Raw genomic sequence first — 21,449 nt, forward strand, 5'->3', positions numbered from 1 at the left:
ATTGGCAGAGCCAAGATTCGAACCAGTGTTTAATTAAAGGTAGTACTGTTGTCTGTTATGTTATTCTTCCCAGGTTATTTCTTCTTGTTCCTCTCTTTTTCTTCTCTCCCTTGTAATGTCAACCACGCAAAGCATCCATGTTAAATGAGTTGAAGGAGAATCTTGGACTCTCAAGGGTATTCAACCATAAGGCTCCCACGTCTCCTGTGCCTCTTAGGTATTTAAGATTTAGCGGGTAATTTAGTCTTCCTTAGCTCGATCAACAAGATCCTCCAGGGCCAGGATCTGTTATCCATATTCTAAAGTTCTCATTGCACACTGCCTATGCATGCCTTTTTCTTGGAAGGTGAAGATGATGAAGTCCAGAAGTGTTCATTGAGCTCACACCCCTTTTCAACTAGACCCTGCCTGCTATCATAGGAGGTACTTGCAATAAGATCTTTCAACAAAAAAGAAGCTGTTTGCGGCAGTGGAAGGGAATTGGAAATTCTAGGAATTCTTACAGCAAATGACAGTCTGTCCCTTAGGCCTTTCACACCTGCTACCTGGTCTTCCAAGTGACTTAGTGTCATCTAATCGACTGCATTAAAGTGGGGGCTGGCTGTGCCCTTCACTGTTTCCTGCTCCAAAGATGGCAAATTCCAACTGTAAGGAAGCTTGCTTAGTTATTAATGTACACCCTTCTCTATCTTGCTTGATTATAGACTCTGGAGTGGGGGACGTGGTGAGGGCTGTGTCTCACCCCTGTTCTCCTCACAGCACTCAGCCCTGGGTCTGGCATGGGATCGGTCCTCAACTCTTGAGCTCTTTCTGAAGCTGTGCTGTAGAAATTGAGAGTTATGATGGACTGCAGAGAGCTGAGCTTTATACTAGTCCCTTTCTGCTCCCATGTACTTTGGCATGTCTCAAAATTTCGATACACCTAGTTTATTACTGTCCCAGTCATTTAACCGAGGTGCGTATACAGTACAGTCCAACGCTGCCCGGCGGCAGGCAGGTCCAGCCAAGCCTAACCAATGAAATTTCAGCCTTTATGATCCACGTCAAACAAACAGCCCCTAAGATATCTGAAGCAACGCTCCTTGACTTGTCAGGCTCCAGGTCAGCCTGCTGCCAGCGATCTCTCATGCCACCCAAAGCAAATGTTATTGAAGTGAAGCTGTGGGATTCATCGTTACCCAATATGGACCCAAAGTGTGGAACCTTATTCATCAGCCCTGAGCTTCTGCCTCTGGGGTGTTCCTGGGGGGAGGCTCATTCGTGTGACCCTCAGAGCCTTTTCCTAGGTGGGGCAATTCTTTTTTGGAGGACGTTCCTTTAATGCCCCTTTTGAGTGGGTGAGAACCTCTGTCCAGCGCTAGTCAGGCAGCCCCCCCTCCATTCTGCACTTCCCCACTTGGTCTCCTCCTCTCGTCTCTCTAAAGGGTGAGCAGGGGGAAGCACCCTTCTACATGATGGCCAGGGAGGGGGGCATGGGGCGAGGAACTAACTAGTTCAGTTCTTTCATTTTAACCTTCAAGACCATGTACGTTAGAGGTTCGTAACGGCCAGACGTCATGTCATAGCCCACAGGTGGTGACATCCCGTCAGCAGTGCCAGTTAACGAGCAGGGATTGTGGAAAGGCATCGTGCTGTACTGGAGAGCATCTGACCTTTGAGCTTTAGGGAGACTTAAGTTTAGTATGATTTCTGCTGCTTACTGGCTGTGTGATCCTGAACAGATTAGTTAAGTTCTCAAAAACTCGCACACGTAGGTTCTCCGAAGCTTGCTTTTCTCTTCCATGAAGCAGAGAGAGCAATTGGAGTAGTTTTCTATTGCTGTGTAACAAACTCCCACAAACCTGGTGACTTTAGCAGCCCACACGTGTCATCTCACAGTTTCTGGAGATCAGGAGTCCAGGCATGTCTTGAACTCGGGATCTTGCAAGGCTGCGGTCAAAGTGTCGGCCATGCTGTGTTCTCCACTGGAGGCTTGAGTGAGGAAGAACCCGCTTCCAGCTTCCTCCGCTTTGTTGGCAGAATTCATTTGCTTGTGGCCACTGGCCTGAGGTTCTTGCTGGGTGTGGGCTAGAGGCGATCCTCAGCTTTTAGAGGCCATGCACAGGCCCCAGCCCTGTGGTCCTCTCCATAGGCAGTTGACAGCATGCTGTTTGCTTCCTCAAGGCCAGTGGGAGAGTCTCTCCCCCTAGTCTGTGAAGAAGAAATCTCAGGTAACATAACATTGTCATGAAAGTGACAGTCACGTCACCTTTGCCATTAACGTAACCTAACCAAGGGGGTAGCATCTTATCACCTCTGCCATATTCTGTTGCTTAGAAACAAACTCCAGGGGAGGAGATTACACAAGGTAGTAGTAACTCAGTAAGGAGTCACCTTAGGGAGTATCTGCTGAAATAACATCCCCCCCATTCAGTTACAATGAGGATTCAATGAGATAATCTATGTAAAACACATGAAAAGAATATCAGCTCCTTTCTTTCTATCTGGGAGACGCACTGAGGCAGATGTTCTGAGAATCTTAAAGAAGAAGAAACTAAGACAACGGATAGAGTTGGAGGAGGAAAAACGGGTAATAAAGGAAGGTCTCAGCAAGGAGAGGGCAGATGCTTCTGTCCACAAGCCTCTCATTAGAGACATTACGTGTATTTCTTTGCATTATTCTTTTGTAATTTCAGGGAGAGGAACTTAATCATTAACCTCTTATGATTTACTGCTGTTTCAGGTTCTTGTTGTTTGTTCCGTGGAGCAAGCATTGCAGACTGCTCCCTAGTTTATTAGTGAGAATTGTTTGGGGGATTAAAAATACAACTCCCAGTGTCTTAAGGTGACTGACTGGAAGAATACAAATTTCTGAGGTGAAATGATGCTTTCAAATTTCTTCTAATCATTCCTTTCAAATATACGTCTTTCTTTTTACTCTTCCCCAGACTCTACAACTAGGTCTTTAGATGCTCCACCCCCCCACACCTTTTTCCCTGCTGTTTAAATATTTATTTGTGTAGAACTTGTCTTGCAGAAAAATTCAGGTGAATCAGAGAAATCAGTGAGTCAGAGGGTAGAAATGTTAAGGAAGGTCAGGAAAGGGGGCTGTTGACATCATTACTCCTACCTGGAGGCCGAATCTAGTACCAAATGGGAAAAAAAAGAAAAGAAAAAAGAAAACCTAAGCCCTGGGCTTAAAAGAAAGAGGAGGAGGAGAGAAGAAGGGGGAAATTGTTTATTTCTGTGAAGAAATAAGTACCAAGAATTTGACTTTTAAAAAATTGATTGTTTCCAGACTTAGAGCCAAATATCTTAAAGAAAATAATTGACCTATCCCAGTGTAAGAAATGTAGAATTACTTTCGTCTCCACCAGCCGAGTTGATGATCATTCATCATTGAAAAAGAGATGGTCCTCCACAGCGTAGGGAGGCATTTTAGTTGATTGCTGAAATAATTGTTGGTATTTTCTTTTAGAGCATATACTTTACTGAGTTTGAACAATCATTTACGTGGAAGGGGAGCATGCCATATGGAAAGAGTACAGAACTCTGTGCCCAGAAACCCAAGTTCAAGCCCGAACTTCACCACAAGCAAGCCCTGTTGTCCTACGCAGTCACTAAAACAGTCTGGGCCTCGGTTTCCTCATTCTTCAAGTGAGAGTTCTGCAAGAGAATATTGGTTGTTAGTGATATCACAAGGAAATGACAAGCGTCAGGGCACCTCACACATACCTAACATTCAAGTATTTGAGAATGCACGGAGAAGTCACGCCTAAGCAGATAAGCATGTGTTTTTGGCAAATAAATTCCAGATGATGGGTAGAGCTAATCTAAGTCTTACTTCTTAAATGTATTCAGAGTTGTAACATCATATGTAAGTGTCATGGGAAAAGCTTATAATCAAAAAATGTGTGTAGCAATTTGTCACTGAGAATAATTAGGCCCTTCATCACGAGAGAATCACAGCCTCTTGGACTGGAAGGCGTTTACTGATGAGGATAAGGTCCAGGGTGACAAAGGTTAGGTGACTCACCCAAGGTCATACGCCAAATGGCAAAGATGGAACTGAAAGCCAGGGCCTTGCCCTCCCCTCCCGGTGCCCCCTCATCAAGGCTGAGGGTGCATATGAGTGATTCCCAGGGAAGAAATAGTGAAAATAGGTACTGACTTTTATATTCAAAATACTGAGACTTTTTTAAACAAAGAAAGTTATGTTTGGAGCCGTGACTTCGATTATTTAATTTGGCTTGTAAGGAACTACAGACTTGAAATGCCAAAAATGTCACAAATTCTACCCAAATAACCCTAGATTCTGAAGAGAAGAGAAGCTTATGTTCTCTAGATATCGTTAAGGCATCCGCACATACATTTCTTCTGACAAGTAAACACGTAAAAATGGTGTTGCACAGGGCCCAGTCCTGGCTCCACTCTAGTGAAGACTGTCATCAGCGACTTGGACGCAGCGGCAGCGCACTCATTAAGCTCACAGATGAGGCTGAATCTACAGTGGAGCCTAAAGCCGTGGGGGATGCGATTAGAATTGGAAATGACCTCGACAAATTGGACAAGTAATCAGAAACTAACAGGATGAAGTTCAGTTAAGACAAGGGCAGAGGGAACTCGAGGACTCAGGGAAAATAAAGACAAGAAAAGTCTGAGACACGGAAATGGCAGGTCAGGCTGAGAACTACCGAAAGATGCATGGGCTACAGAGGCCGGGAAATAAACACGATGCGGTTACGTAGCAGAGGTCACCGCGTGCAACAACGCAAGTCAGTGTCTCCGAGTGGGGTCCGACGTTCTACAGAAAGGAGAGCTACGAGTCTGAAGTTTTTGTGGAAGGTTTACCTCCTAAATTGTTCCCCTTAGATTAGAGTTATGTCCACCAAAAAGTAATCTAAGAGCCAGGGGTTAATGTCACTCACAAATTTTGAAAACTTTCAGTTTAAGAAATATCGTCATCTTCGTTATCTGGGCAGGTCATGAGTGTGATGTTGGTAATGGTAGGCTCCTTCTCAGTCACACATCTGGTTCCTGGAGGTACAGGGCAACCTGGCCATTCTTTCATCCTAAGCTCCTCATTCTTCATGGATAATTCAGAATGGTCCGGAAATATTTAATATTGTTGTTCTTACTGTTCTTTAGAATCAGCATGTCGCTGAGGTGCCTGAATGTTCTGTCTGTGTGCAATGTTCTGTGATGTCTAATTATTTCCACACAAGGATGGACTCAGAATAGAGGCGTGTTGACCATGAGGAGAAGTCAGCTAAAGGGAAACCATATCACAGTGAGGGGGATTAGCTGAGCTGAATGCTGAGCCAGGACCAGAGACGACAGCTAGGAGAGGCACGGAGAGAAGGTAGGATTCACAACAGCAGGACGGGAGACAGGGCAGAAGTCGGGGCATTGTCCTACTTCCATACAAAGCCCTGAACTGAATTTACACAGATGATCTCATTTAAAATGCAGATCTAGCCATGAATACAGTTGATAACTATCCTTTACAGACGGGGAGGCTGAAGGAAGGAGCAGGATGGTTACTCGTCCAAGGGCACACTGAGTGTAAGAATCAGCTTTTGAACCAGGTTTGTGTGACATCGACACCTGTGTTTTTCAAACTGAACTGGTTGGCCTCTAAGAATAGAAAAGGAAGAGAGGGGTGAAGAAAAGAACGCGGGCCATTTAAGTGAAAGGGAGAACGATGGAAAGAGAAAATGAGTAGAGGAAAATGAAAAGGAAAAATAGAAGGACCAATGGAAGGGAGAAATAGGTAAGTAATGAAGGGAAAGGAGGCTGCAGTGAAATGAGGGGTGGGGAAGTGTGACTCCCCAGCAGAGGATGCGGCGTGTGTCTGACAAGCGCGTTCTAAGTGTTGATCGAGACATCTTTCTTCCAAGACGTACGGTACTTTTCCAGTCTTCCCGGAGGACTGGATCCTGTTGAAAACTGCGGACTCCACAGGAATTTAAGAGAACCTGGTGAGTGTCTACTGGAAAATAAGAGAATGATTAAGAGGACAGTAAATGGAACACGTGTGGGAACTTAAAGGAAATGGGACATTGAACATTGAGAAGTGACCTATTAATGGTCATCAGGTATGAAAAAGCTATTAATGCCGTGACTGCCAAAACCCACAGGATGTAGCTGGCATTAGGGCAGCCTCCTCCTTGTCTGTGAGCGCTGTGACAGCTTTTACTGCCTCTGCGACTGCAAAACCTTTTTATTTTTATGACCTGAGCAAGGCGCTCTCTGGCACTAGGGTCTGTTGCTGACTGGTTGCCACAGCGTATGAATCAAAAAGCATTGTTGCTGAAATTTTGCTGGGACCTTGAGTAGGATAGGCATGATCAGAACCAGACTGCCTCCCCTGGAAAGAATGTGGCTTCGGGAGAGACAACTGGGTTTGAATCTTGACACTGCAACTTTTGACTCGATGACCTTGGGCAAGTTACTCAGCGTTCCTGAACGTCAGTTCTCTCCTCAGTAAAAAGGAGAAAATATAACCTCCCTAGCTGGGTAGGTAGACCTTCCTCAGGGACTGGGAGATTGGAGGTATTCCATACATGTTATCTTTCATTTCCTGTTTCCTTCCCATGGGGTAAACAAAGGGGAAGGGAATGCCTCATCTTCACCGTAGGCTGTCATATGCAGGGGAGCCAAGAGTAGGGTAAGAAGAGGAGTCATGTTCTTTGCCCAGAAAATTCAGACCCATCCCATTTCCATAGACAGGGGTAGGATGGGGCTCGCCGTACTGCGGTCACTGGGAGTGCACAGTTCTCTACGTGATGTGACTTAGTAGAAACTCCCTCCACTCTCATTTGCCAAGTGCTTCTTCAGTGTTAAAGGCTGCCATCTGTGCTCTGTTACTTGCATTATTAAGACAGACCATCTTGAAATGAGAGCTCAAGCACCCTTCCATACACAGAGATGGACTCCTGCACTCTGCAGACCTGTTTAACTTGCAAATTAAGAAGACCCTTTCTTGTGCTGTTGACAGAGGGCTAGATTGAAAACTATGATCCCCAGCTCTGATTCTCTTTGGCAGGCATGGCTTTTCCCCCAAGATGTTACTTTCTCTGATCAGTGGCCAGTGCCCAGTGATTGCCTCTGCCAGTACCTGTCCATCCACGTTCATTCAGCGTGTACAATGTATGCATATGGACATATCTTGGCCTTGGTTTACTCCTTAACAAAAAAAAAAAAAAAAATCACTGCGTTCAAAGTCCTTTAAATCTAGTATTGTCATTTCCAGGTATTGTGGGATACCTTGAACTAGTCTCTTACGAGATTTTTTTTCAGTTACCTTGTAAACCATAGTGTAGAAAACAGGGTCAGGCGACGCATCCTTGTCCGGAAAGTTTGTCTTGTACTTAAGCCATTGGAGATAGGCTTTTGCTCAGTTTCTTTGAGCAGCTATTGTTTATCCCTTTGTTTTCTCTTACATCGTCTTTGGCTCAGGTCAAGGAGTACATAACTCTCACCATCTGGGACAGTGGAAAAATGACAGCAGGTCTCTCTGAAGAGTAGAAGCCTTCCTTTCCACTTCAGTGGGAACTCTAATCTTGTGTCTTTTAAATCCCCTTTGCCGGTCAGGCCTGCATGCTTATTCACAGGTCAGTGACATTATTTTGGCCTAGACTCTTTAACCAAGCTGGTTTTTTTTTTTTTTTTGAGCACATAAAGAATGGAGAGTTTTTTTTAATTAATTAACTTATTTATTTATTTTTACTATATTGGGTTTTCGTTTCTGTGGGAGGGCTTTCTCTAGTTGTGACAAGCGGGGGCCACTCTTCATTGTGATGCGCGGGCCTCTCGCTATCGCAGCCTCTCTTGTTGCGGAGCGCAGGCTCAGTAGTTGTGGTTCACGGGCCCAGTTGCTCCGCGGCATGTGGGATCTTCCCAGACCAGGGCTCGAACCCGTGTCCCCTGCATTAGCAGGAAGATTCTCAACCACTGCGCCACCAGGGAAGCCCCCTAAGCTCTGTTTAAGTTAAACAGTTTACTGATGCAGCATGGACTTTAGTGGTTTGGCACCCAGAGTGGAAGGGAAAGGGAAAAGAGTATTGACATATTTGGTGGACTGTGTGAACAGGCATCTTAATATATACAGCTTCTATGTGTATATTAAGGGTCTAATGTCCTAAACAGGGAGGAAAACTAGTAAGCCTTTTCATCAGGGTCCCGTTCATGCTTAGGTTATGAAGGATAATGGTTTGTTAGCTTAGATAAGGCTGTGTCGTGATTATCGTTATCGTTTTAAGAAAATGCTGACTAAGCCGTGAGTGATTTCTTGCTGCAAATGCAAAATGTATGGAAATTATGACATTTCCTTTCACTGGTAAATGCCAAAACTTTACTGAAGACAGAACATCTCATTGAAGAAGACCAACTGATGTTTTTCCTAAGGAAATGTACATAGATGCACAATTAATTTTGTCATTGTCCTTTTCTATACGCATATCTTTTTTAATCTGCTCAATATAGGCCATGAGTGTTTTGACCAAAAATAGACAAAGAAGAGCAGGGAGCATAGTTATGAATGCAAGTTCTCCCTCAGGGTTTCAACTTAAACCTCAGTTGCTCAGAGAAACAGTCCCTGTCCCCCAAGTCTAAGTAAGCACCTCTTCTTGTGCGTTACTCTGCCTTTCCTTGTTAGCTTTCAGAACACATTAATCTCTTGTCCACGGTCTGTAGTTTTTTTTATTGAAGTATAGTTAATTTACAATGTTGTGTTAGTTTCAAGTGTACAGCAAAGTGATTCAGTTATACATACATATATGTATATATACACACATATGTACACCATATATATACACATATATATGTATGCATGTATATGAAAAGGAATCTGAAAAAACACATACATATGTATATATGTATATATGTGTGTGTATATACATATGTATGTATGTATTCTTTTTCAGATTCTTTCTCATTATAGGTTATTACAAGATATTGAGTATGGTTCCCTGTGCTGTACAGTAGGTCCTTGTTGTTTCCCTATTTTATATATAGTACTGTGCATACGTTAACCCCAAACTCCTAATTTATCCCTCCCCACCCTCCGCTGTCCCCTTTGGTAACCATTCGTTTGTTTTTCATGTCTGTGAGTATACTTCTCTTTCGTAAATAAGTTCATTTGTATCATGTTTTAGATTCCACATATAAGTGATATCATATGATATTTGTCTTTGTCTGACTTACTTCACTTAATATGATAATCTCTGGGTCCGTGCATGTTGCTGCAAATGGCATTATTTCATTCTTTTTTATGGCTGAGCAATATTCCATTGTGTGTGTGTGTGTGTGTGTGTGTGTGTGTGTGTGTATACATACCACATCATCTTTATCCGTTCATCTGCTGATGGACATTTAGGTTGCTTCCATGTCTTGGCTATTGTAAATAGTGCTGCTAGGAACATTAGGGTGCATGTATCTTTTCAAATTAAAGTTTTCTCCAGATATATGCCCAGGAGTGGGATTGCAGGATCATTTGGTAACTCTGTTTTTAGTTTTTTAAGGAACCTCTATACTGTTCTCCCTGGTGGCTATAGTCCATGGTCTGTGTTTGCTTGGGAAGGGCAAGCTTATACTATCCAACCCCTTGACCTGCAAAATCTTCTATGTGTGGATATCTCCCAAATTTGTATCTCCAGTCTGGAACTCTCACCTGAACTCAAACTCTTATGCCTACTTGCTCACTGACATTTCTACTGGGATGTCTGAGAGGGGACTCAAACTTATCTGTCCCAAGTCAAGCTCTTGATTCTTTTCTGAGTCTGCTTCCCACTCTCCATGCTTCTCATCATAGCCAGTATTTATTGAGAGCTTCCTATACTACAGACTCTGTTCTAGGTGCTTTACAGGCATTAACTTATTTCATCTGTATAACAACCCTATGTGGTCAGTGTTTTTAACATCCCCGTTACACAGAGGAAAGACTGAGATACAGAGAGAACTTCCTGAGATCACATGGCTCATAAATAGCAGAACTGGGTATTAATCTCAGTCCTCCTGGCATCCACGTCTGCACTGGCTGCAGCCTAATCACTGTTCTGTACGGGATCTCAGTAGATGGCATCACCATTCACCCATGGCCCGGGCCCCAGACCTCAGAGTTATCTTTCTCTCCATCCAATATCAAATGTGTCGGCAAATCCTGTCATCTCTCTCTTCCAAACATATCCTGAAACTAACCAATTCACACTCCCTCTGTTATCACCGCCATGGTCAAAGTCACTATCATCTCCTTACCTGACTTCTGTATCTTCTCTTGCTGCCTATGGTCAGTTCTCGATGTAGCAGCCAAAACAGTACTTTCAAAACATAACAGTTCATGTCAGTGATTTGCTCACAAACCTGCAACAGCTTTTCATCAAACACAGATCATCCAAAGCCTCTTTAGCTGGTCTGTCTGCCCCCAAGCCCTCCAGACTCATTTCCTGCCACTCTCCCCTTGGATTCCCCAGCTCCTGCCATACTGGCCAGCTTGCTGTCCCTTAAACACTCCAAGGAAGGTGCCATTGCAAGGTCTTTGCCCTTGCACTCTTCTGCCTGAAATCCTCCTCCTTCAGATATTCCCAGGACCCTCACTTCATTCAGGTCTCTGCTCAAATGCCACCTCTTTGGAGAAGACCTCCCTGACCACCCTGTCTAAGCCCCATCACATGCCGTCCTCTTTCCCACATTTAATTTGCTTAATAGCAGTTCTCTCCAGCTGACATTTTATTATATATTTGCTAACTGTCTTTCTTCCTCACTGAAATGTAAACTTCTGGAGGCCAGGAACTGGACTGTTCACCTTTATCCCCAGCAGCTAGAAGCGTGCCTGTCTCCTGAGTGGTATATATTTGTTGAGTGAATGAATGAATGAATGAATGCATTAAAGAACAAAAACCTGTATTCTAATTACAACTATCAATATATGAAAGGTTTTCCTGAGCTTATGTTTCCACCATCAAACGCCAGAGGTGTAAAATACCTTTCCCAGCGTAATGCACGGGACATCTAACACATACTCCTTTCCTCCCTGCCACTAACTGTCTACGTGAAGCAGAACATCTTACTTAAAGCACGCAGACGGCTAGATTCAGGGCACCGAGTTAAAGAGGCCAGGTTCACATATTTGCCAATCCTTCTGTGCTCACACTCAACCTTTTGATGACTACTTATGTCTGTTGTTTCCAACAGACGCTGAGTGTCTGTTAATTCCAATTAGATAATTATCTTTGCAGACAAGCAGCAGGGGGGCTGTAAGTCCAGATGTGTGCTGCTTTTCCATCTTCCTCTGTTCCTCCCAGTACCCTGAACTAATAAAATGGTGTCTGGGAAAGTGCTGGCAGGGTAGTGAGGGGGAGAAATGAGATAGGTATCTGTTCTTTGCCCAGAGAGAGCTCTTAAGGAGGGTCTATTGATTTCCCTTCTTTGTAGAAAACAGGAAAAAATGCAAATGGCCCTCTCTCCATTTCCAGTCCCTCTTTAGTACTGCAGACTGTCTCACCATCCTGCTTTTCTCCATGTGAAGAGATTTCTTTTTCTCATATTCCTCTACACTCTGTATTTTTAAATCTCCTTTCAGCATTCATATCCCATCAGACCCCAGAACAAGCATTCATTCGGTGTCCTGCCTTACTGGACCTCTCTTGGCCCAGGCATCTGAATGAAATCCATCACTTCCTGGTAAGTGCAACACTAAAGTGGTTTTCATGCATTGGCATTAGGCAGTGAATTACTGGCTAAAAGGAGAGACAGAAAGACGTCAAAGTAGCATCATTTGAATGTTGCTACCCCTCTCTTGCGCAGTTTCTCCTCCCAATAACACTCATCCCTGGAGTGGACTGTACTGTCTAGTGTTCCCTAGCGCTCTAGGAAGATCAAGGAAGTAACCATAAGTACAGATAACGGGATCTTCAAAAATTACAAAAGTAAAACTCGATAATGGGAAACAACCAAACAAGACCACCACATATAGAGAAAGCTATTACCAATCTCCCTCCCCACCGAGCCCCACACACCCTCCAACCATGCTTACTATGGCAGAAGCTGTAGCTTTTTGCCAAAACGTGTTTGTGCTTCGTCTTGGGGTTTACAGCTGGACTCTTGTTTTCCAGCTTCTCTTACAATTAGGTGTGGCCACATGACTGGCGGCTAGACAATGCGACGTGAGCAGAAGTGATGGGTGCCGTAAAATCCTCCCACACAAGCTCAACTGTGCTCCCCCTGTCTCTGTCTAGCTGGAATGGAAACACCTCCGTGGGGACCTTGAAAGCCTCGCGTTGAAGGTGGAAGTCTCCACTGGCCTGGGTCCCCAAATAACTACATGGAGGAGGCTGCCCTGGCCACCTCAGTGCAGTTACGTGAACTTGAAATAAAATTCTATTGTGTTGGACTTATACTACATTTCACAGACTAGTTGTTACAGCAGTTAGCCCACCATAGCCAATCCACCAGATGTTGTAAGACGGTTTTCTGTGTGTGTATTTCTTTCTTCTCCATTTTATCATACAGGCCGCCCTCCGTGTCTACGGCTTCTGCATCCTCAGACTCAACCAGGATTGAATCCAACCATCTGGGGTTGGTTGAATCCGTGGGTGTGGAACCCACAGACACAGAGGACCAACTCTGGGACTTGAGCCTCCATAGATATGGCATCCCTGGCTGGTCCTGGAACCAATTCCCAGTGGATACCGAGGCACGACTATCAGCTTCTGGAAAGCAGAGTCCGTGTCAGTGCCTTCTGTGTCCCCGGCAGGGAGTCTCACACAGAGCCTAGCACAGCCCACGTGGTCAATAAAGAGTTGTTGGTCAGAGAGCCTCTCTCTACCTTTTATTCTAGGATGCGTTAAAACATGAGCAGGAACATGGCCAAATCATATGCATTTTTCATTTTGCTTTGAGATCCATCTTGGGAATGAAGGATCTCTTCTGTATGTGTAGCAGCTCGGAACTGACATGGTCAGCGAAGTGTGACACACATTTTTGGTTATACATAAATGGATTATCTGCTGTGACCTGGCTCTTCCATCATCTCAGCATATTCCTCTTGTCAACTGCTGTGTGGTAGTGACGAGAAGGGCCCAGAGCCAAGGGAGAATGAGAAACAAGTGGGGGAGGGTTTGGGGGTGGGTGCTTGTGTCGCTGGGTGTGAGTCGTGAATACGTTCTGCAAGCAAAGAAAATGTTGATTTTTTTTTTTACTATTATGTGAGTTTTCTTATCTATTATGAGACATAATCAAGAGCTGAAATAGAAATATTAACGTTAAGACCAGGAAGGGTTCTGAAATAACCCCTATCGTAGGCAAAGACGGAACTTGATCAAAGCAGGGATGTATCAGTGTGACCTCACATCTCTTCGAGGGAAGAAGAGGCACTTTATTTCCACCAGTTAGCTGTAGCCAGGCAGGGGACACATGGTAAATATTAAAATCCTCATTGTGGACAGGGATGAATTTTACCCTGTGGTCCTTGATTCCTTAGAAGAAAACCCCATCCTTCATCCTCAGTTGCAGCAGCCAGTGTCCTCATGAACCTTAGTACCATCCCCGCCCACTCTACTTCCTGCCTCTCAAGACCCAAGTTTGAAAAACAATGATCTAAACCAGTGGTTCTCAAACTTCAGTGTGCCTCAGGTGTGTTAAAACCCAGATTTCTGGGTCCTACTCCCACAGCTGCCGACTCACAGGGTCAGGAGTGAAGCCTGGGAACGTGCATTTCTAACAAGCTCCCGAGTGATGCTGATGGGGCCGGTGTGGGGACCACACTTTGAGCGCCACTGGTCTAAATCCCCTCAGCCTCACTTCATGTTAACAGAAGAATCTGCAAATGGGCCCAAGTGCGACAGCCTGACAAGGTGAAGGATGCCGGGCCGTGAGAAATTCCTTCCGCCTGAAGCCAGAGCGAAGCTGCCCAGGACAACTCAGTGAAGGGTCACCTTCCGCCACGGGCCCCCAGTGGCGCTCTCTTTGGCTTCCCCATATTTTTTCCCTTGTTTCCCCTTTAGTAAAATGAAGAGGTCCCCATAGATGAGTGGTCCTCCATCCTGCTTCCCGTGAGAATCACCTGGGGAGATTTTTTTTATCCTACTGTTGTTTAGACTACATCCTGCAATTCCAAGACTGGGGGTGGGGACAGGACCCAGGAATCAGCATTTTGATAGCTTTACAGGTGATTCTAATATACAGCGTGGTTGAAAAATGACTGAATCTGTCTAGACCACGTCCAGATCTAGGTGTCTTTGTTTAGCTCCCCACCGCCCCCCCGCCACAAATGTGGAGTCTCGCCTGGCCTCTCTGCCCCTCCACCCTCTGCCCAGACCTAACCCTCAAGCCTCCCTTGACTCTTTGCCCTGACCCTTCACTGACTTCTCCCTGTACACTTTGTATCCTGTTTGCTGGGTGGCACGAAGTCATTGCATACCTCATTAACTTCCTCTGCTTAATTGGGCAGAGGACAAGTCCCAAACAACTGCAGAATACATGGAAATTCACTGTCAAACACATAAACAACGAATTAGCAGCGCTTTTAGAACCCCTAGGAAATGTTAACTGTGGAAGCAGAGAAGGGACCCATTCCTGGAAAGTCACTTTGACTCATAAAGTCACACTAGAGCTGGAACAGTACACATTTCATTTAATATTGACTCCATATGATTTATTCCCCTGGGCTGGTCCAACCCCATTTTGTCACGATCCCGAAAGATTTCACACATACGGTTGGCCTTCCATATCTGAGGATGAGTGCCGACTGTACTATGTTATTTTATATAAGGGACTTGAGCATCTGAGCGTCCCTGGATTTTGGTACCTTGGGGGTGGGGGGGACAGTCCTGGAACCAGTACCCCGTGGAGATCAAGGGATGGTTGTACTTTATAGTTACCATAACTCAGGTGAGTACAGTAAATCTCTTTCCTAAATAATCATTTATCCTTTAAATAAGCAAAATGAATTAGAAAATGGAAGCAGTGGGCTGTGTGCTCTGGCTTTTCCCAAACACACTTCCATTGCAACCATGAAGACAGTGGCCGTGCAGCTGGTGGCTTTGCCTGCTAGGAATTAGAGGGTTTCCATTTTATTTCCCTGAGTAGGTACAGATGTGGAATTTCCAAGGGCTAGTGGCGTGCAACCTAACATCACTTTAATTTTATTCTGACCCTTTGTAACTTGAATTAGAAACACTGGAAACTACTTTATTTTCTGGTCTGCACCTGAAGCTTTAGTCGGTGGAGCCTTTTCAGTTCGGTTGTCATTCTCAATGACAACCAGTCAAGTGGCTTTAGTTGAGTTAGGTGAGGGGCACTGAGGCAATTTAGTCATTTAATCCCACCATGTGCTTTGGACAGAAATCAAGGCCGGGGACTGGTGCCTCTCTGCTTATTAATCCTCCATGTCAGGCATCTGGAAACCCGCCTCTTCTGCCTTGTCTGAGTTGCCTAATTAATTAAGCTGTGTTTGTACACAGGCCTTTTCTCCCCCAGCACTTTTTTCATCATCTGTTTCTTTAGCCGCAAGCTGGTGACCCCATTTAACGTAAACAACCTGGCCAATCATTCTGCTTTCCTGGGGGCTGAGGCGTTTTCATTTGGAGGCTGCCCAAGCTGTAGAGGGAGGCAGACAAGGATTTGAATCCAATTCAGCCATTTTTTAATTATTACGTGACCACAGGCAAATGACCTCGCATCTCAAAAGGTCAGTCTCCCCATTTTTCCCCTGCAAAACCTACCACTTAGGCCAGTGTCTGGCATATCGTCAATTTAAATACCTCTAAAGAAATGAATACCTTTAAACATCAAGGGTATTTTCTGCTTGACACCACCTTGACTTTGTGCAGGGAATAGTTTCAAGACATTTCCACACACATCATCCCAGTTGTCGCTCTTGAACCCCTTTGGGGGACTTTTGGTAAACGTTGTTACCCTCATATTTTACAGATAGAGAATCAGGCTCAGGAAAGTAAGGGCCAAGGCCCCACAGCTGGTTAGAGCCAGCGGCCGAGCACGTGTCCACACTCCTGGCCCTGTGCTCTTGCTCTGAGACCAGGCATCCCCCTGGCCTTCAGTGGATGACGTAAAACTAGATTATAAACACTGGGGAGAAAAGGAAAAGAGTTATACGAGATACCCCAAGAGCACCTTCTACAAGAAAACGGTAAGATACCACTGATATGAAAGGTGTTGAAATACCTAGTAGAGAAATATTATTTGATACATGGAAACATGATGACTGTTTAACTTCAGGATTTCTCTCACTGTCCCACCGGCTTATGTTGGTTCACAGGTAAATTGCTAGTCATTGTTGCGAACCAAAGTTATTAACTAATTCAACAACAGTAATACTTACATTTGGACAATTTGTTATATACATTGGATTCTTCTACCAGCCCTGTGAGATTAGCAGAAGTAGAATATACCTGTAAACATATACATGTAACTTCCCACATTGCTGATAAAGAAACAGAGTCCAAGAGGTTAAGCGATCTGTCACATTCACAGGACTTGTCGGGAGCAGGGCTGGGCCTGAGATCTAGGATTTCCATCTCTATGTTTAGCACTATTTCAACAGTACTACTGTTAAGAAGGACTTAACGTCAGCACTGTACTTATTTCTATTAACGTGGGCTAAAGGACTTTGTGCTATTTTGTCTTTTAATTCTATCTCCATATGTCTTGCTTCTTGCTTCTATCTTCTTCATTGGTTTTGCCAGCTACACAGAGCCTTTTCCCGAGATGGACATACTTCCGTTAACCTCTGCTATGTAACAAGCACCCCAAAACCTAGTGACCTGAAACAGCTACCATTTTATTACTCGTTATTCTTTGGGCTAGTTTGAGTTGGGATAAGCTAGGTGGTCCTTCGGTTGGTCTCACATGGTAACACTCACCTGATGTGGTCATCTGGTGGCCCAACCAAGGGTGGGTAATCCGTAATGGCCTCACTCGTGTCTAACTGCTGCTACTGGCTATCAGCTGGACCTTATTCTGCAGGTTTGCTCATCCTCAGGGAGGCTGGCCCAAGTTTTTTCAGAGCTGTCAGCCACCATGCCAAGAAGGCAAGGCCCTTTGCACTGTCAATCATCATCTCTACATGTGTCACATTTTTTTGCTGTCCTTCTGGTCAAAGCGAGTCACAAGGGCATGGCTACTGAGACATATGATTTATTGGGTACCACTAATATAATAAACTACCGTAAATGGGTGTAAAAACTAATATCCACCTTATAAGACTATACTGAGAATTAAATTTGCTAATCCACGTTCATTGCTTAGCGTAGTCCCTAACACACAGTAAAATGCTCAAAAAATATTAGTCAGTATTAGTAGTAGGATCACCAGTAGCTGTTATTAGCGGCCAAGAGCAGATTCTCCTTTTGAAATCCCAGTCATTCATTTATTCAACTAACCTAGTAATACTGAGTGCCCATTGTGGTACCATTCTCTATGCTGAGCATTTGGGAAAAAAGAAATAATATTTAGTCTCTGCCATTGAGGAACTCATAGTCTACTGGAGCAGGCCAGACACACAAGCAATTAAATATAGTGTCGTATGGAAGTTCAGTGACGGAGGTTTGCACAGGGTATTTGGGGAGTACCAAAGAGGGATACCTAACACCTTAACCCAGCCTGGGGGTGTGGTGAGAAAAGGCTTCTTGATACCAAATGAGCTGAATCCTGAAGGTTGAGTGGGTTTCACCCAGAAGAGCAGGCATTTAAAATAGAGAATTACAGCATGAGTGGAGGCATTAGGTAAGAAAGAGAGTAGTGTGCTCTTATCAGAGTGAAAGGCTAGGAAATCTGAAGAGATAACCCAAAAAGAAAGTGGGAAGGCAAGAAAGACAGAGAGAGAGAGGGAGAGGGAGAGGGAGAGGGAGAGGGAGGGAGGGTGGGTAGGAACGGGAAAGATAAAGGGAAAGTATGGGGAACAAATGTGTCCTCTCCCAAGGAGGTTGGGTACTTTTCTGTAGGTGAATGAGGAGGCACTGACAGGCTTTGAGAAGAGTCGGGATGGGATCAGATCTGTATTTTAAGAAATCTGGGGCCAAGAAGAGGATGAACTGGAGAAAGATAAGACTGGAGGGGGCCAGGGACCAGCTAGGAGTAATCCAGAAATCCAGGCAAGAGATAGAATATCTGAGAATGGAGGCCAGACTGAGATCCTTTCCTGCCATTTCCACCCTGCAAGGCTGGGGCAAGGCACTTCGGTGAGAAAAGGAATGACTTTAGATATCCTAGTTTGGGATAGCGTAGTCCAGAATATTCTGGAAAAAAACTACTTTCTACATTCTTAACAAGTGTATGCCTGTCCACAAAATGGACCTTTTCTGGCTAAGGAGGGGTGGTAGACCCTGGACAGTCTTAGAGTGTTCTTATTAGGAGTTTATTCCTCTTTTGCATGGCCTTAGTGAGGTGTGAGCACACTGTTCTATGAATTCTACAAGGGACCTTCTTGGACACACATCTTCACGATTTTTTTCTTTTATCTGTGGTCTAGTCGTTTTAAACTTGAATGCATTTTCAATGACTTTGCTCTCTTCTATTTGTGTTCCCTTATTGCCTCAGTTATTTTGATGTGCCTTATCAGTGTTCATGCCTTGTTTCTTTTCATATATATTCACAACCTTATGCCTCACAACTCCGCTGCTTCATTGTCCCTGAAAACACATTCATAATCATCAGAGTTTACATTCAGATTTGTGGGCTGGGAAACATTGTCATTACACTTATGCAATATGTTCCTTTTCCAGAATCCCTCCCATTACTTTCCTTTTGGCTCTCGTGTGTGAGCACCCCGCAGTGCTGAAAACAGCTCTCCGCAACCTCACCTGATAAGGTCCTGCTTCAGTCCTGGGCATGTTTTCTAGCTCCTGAAGATTTGCACGGGAACCCGATTTTGCTTGTTGGGTGGGTTCACTCAGTGTGCAACATTTGCATCATTTTTCTTAGTGTCCTGAGATGTCCTTGATACAGGTGCTAGCCTTATGTATCTAAGATTTATGGGTAGAGTCTTGCATATTTTCAAATAACCTTGTCTTTAAATATTAAATACATTTAAAATTCAGAGAGGGACTTCCCTGGTGGCTCAGTGGTTAAGAATCCACTTGCCAATACAGGGGACACGGGTTCGACCCCTGGTCTGGGAAGGTCCCCCATGCCGTGGAGCAACTAAGCCCGTGCGCCACAACTACTGAGCCTGCCCTCTAGAGCCGGCGAGCCACAACTTCTGAGCCCACACGACGCAACTGCTGAAGCCTGCGTGCCTAGAGCCCATACTCTGCAACAGGAGAAGCCACCGCAATGAGAAGCCCGCACACCACAACGAAGAGTAGCCCCCGCTCTCTGCAACGAGAGAAAGCCCGAGCACAGCAACGAAGACCCAACGCAGCCAAAAATAAATAAATAAAAAATAAATTTAAAAAAATTAAGTGAAAGATCATGATAGACGATGTAATGAAACTCATCAGGAAGCCAAGGGCAGAGCAAGCAGGGAGCGGTTCAGTAAAGCATTTGAAGAGCAGTATAATCACCTCTGGCTTCCAGAGGTCTCGCACAACGAGTTGCTGCTTTCGGGGTGGGGCACTGCTTCCACTTAGTGTCTTTTGTCCTGCTGCTGCTCTGGGCCTCTAGGACATCTGATGCTATGGCGGGCCCGCGGCACATGGGCTGCCTAAGGAGAACAGGGCGGGTGGGCTATTCTGGATCAGTACCATTTACTGAACATTATTACTACATGCCTGATATGGTTCTTATGTGTCTTATCCAATATTTGAGGCAACATAGAGGAGTGGCAAAAAGCGAAGACTCTGGTATTAAAATGTCTGGATTCAGATGTTGTCCCTACCACTTGCTTGGCTTTTGAAACCTCTCTATAGGGATCTTATAAGAACCTTCTGGTTATAAGCTCTTAATCCTGGAAAAGGATTTGTGGAAGGGGGCCATGGAGAGTAGAAAAGGAGATGGAGGGAATGGAAATAACGGGACCTGGCAGCAGAGTTTAGCATGCGGGCCAGTGGGCAAAAGGTACTTTGGTGTACTTTGGACCTGCCAAGTGAGATTGGCTGCAAGTGCAGACCCTGTGATTGTCCAAGTAACCCCTCCCCACCTCCCCAAGGCCTGGGGGCTGGAAGGGGATGCAGCCACAAGTCACTGTGGGACTTGACAACAGGAACTCTGCTGATTGGCCCTGCCTACACCCCAGCACCTGAGAACTTGAGGGGAGCCTCCTGCTTCTCCTTGATCCCATGCAGGGGGTGCTTATTTAGGAATGGCAGTGGGATCTGCCTGTCACTGGTGACGCAACCTACTTCCTGGCCCCTGAGATGTTCACAGAAAGTTGGTGGTAAACACCAACCACCACCAGCATCATTTACTCAGTGCTCACCAAGTTCCAGGCATTTTGCAAAAGCATTTTAGATACATTATTTCATTTAATTCTCATCGAAACCTCATAAATATAGTTATAGTTGCTATCTATTGCCGTTTATAGATGAGATAAACAGTGCATTATGGGGACTGTTTCGGTGATAAAGAATAAATATCCCACTTGAATGAACTTAAGCAAGAGGCAAATTTATTACAAGGATACTGGATTGTCTGACCAGAACCCACGATGGGAACGTGGCTGAGCCTCTAGAACACTGATGCTCTCAGGTATCTTGCTCACTCTCTCACTGGTACATGCTTTCCTCTGGCCACTGGCTTCATTCTTCTCTCTCCATTGGCCAGTTTTCTCCTAGGGTGTGAAGCATGGTGGCCCACAGCTTCCGGGTTTTTTTTTTTCTCTCTGAGGCATTTTATTTGCATGTATGTACTACATCCCTAGAAAAAGAATCCAAGGATTTTCCTTCCTGTGTGTTTTCATCTTGCTTCTTCATGGTCCGTGATGCCAGATGAAGTTATCAGTACAATGAAACCCAAACTGATGGGATGGGAGCGGTTTATTCTGCCATTTGTCTAGACTTTCAGTTGCACATCAAATCTAGAGTTGGACACTCCACACTTCTTTGGCCTGCCTGTGAGGTTCACAACGATTTTCCCCACCCTGTGATCATCAGTGATTTCAAATTCGCCAATGTAACCATGCTTCATCGTCACAGTGAGGAACCTGACAGTGACTTTGGAGCACGGCCTAATAAGAAACTGTCACTTGCCTCTCCTTTCGGCATTGTTGACACTCTCGAGAGCATCAGTCAGGACATTCATGGGCACCACTATGGCAGCACGGAAAGGTGGTGGAAAGAGCTTCTGATTTTTACATATGATAGCTTGTGCTACTGGGGAAAGACTGACTTAACACTCTTTGTTCCTAAGGCCAAAAATCCCAAGGATTTGACCCAACCAGTCAGGTGCCCGCCCCTCAGCTGTAGCTGGGTCAGAGGATGGACTGGGAGATTTAATAACATGGCCATTCTCAGAGGACCATGTGGTTGGAATCGAGGAAGGGGCAGTTCACAAAAGGAGAGACTGAGCTAAGCAAA

General features: G+C 44.8%; 1 protein-coding gene and 1 pseudogene across 1 annotated transcript in view; one reads left to right on the forward strand and one right to left on the reverse strand.

Annotated features, from left to right (window-relative positions):
* The window catches only part of GRIN2B (glutamate ionotropic receptor NMDA type subunit 2B), a 426,141-nt gene that overhangs the window by 344,657 nt on the left and 60,035 nt on the right, over positions 1–21,449 (forward strand). The gene's annotated exons all lie outside the window — the stretch shown is intronic.
* LOC132529125 (small ribosomal subunit protein uS8-like) lies at positions 20,791–21,186 on the reverse strand (annotated as a pseudogene).

The sequence above is a fragment of the Lagenorhynchus albirostris genome, chromosome 11 (genome assembly GCF_949774975.1).
Source record: "Lagenorhynchus albirostris chromosome 11, mLagAlb1.1, whole genome shotgun sequence".
Taxonomy (NCBI): domain Eukaryota; kingdom Metazoa; phylum Chordata; class Mammalia; order Artiodactyla; family Delphinidae; genus Lagenorhynchus; species Lagenorhynchus albirostris.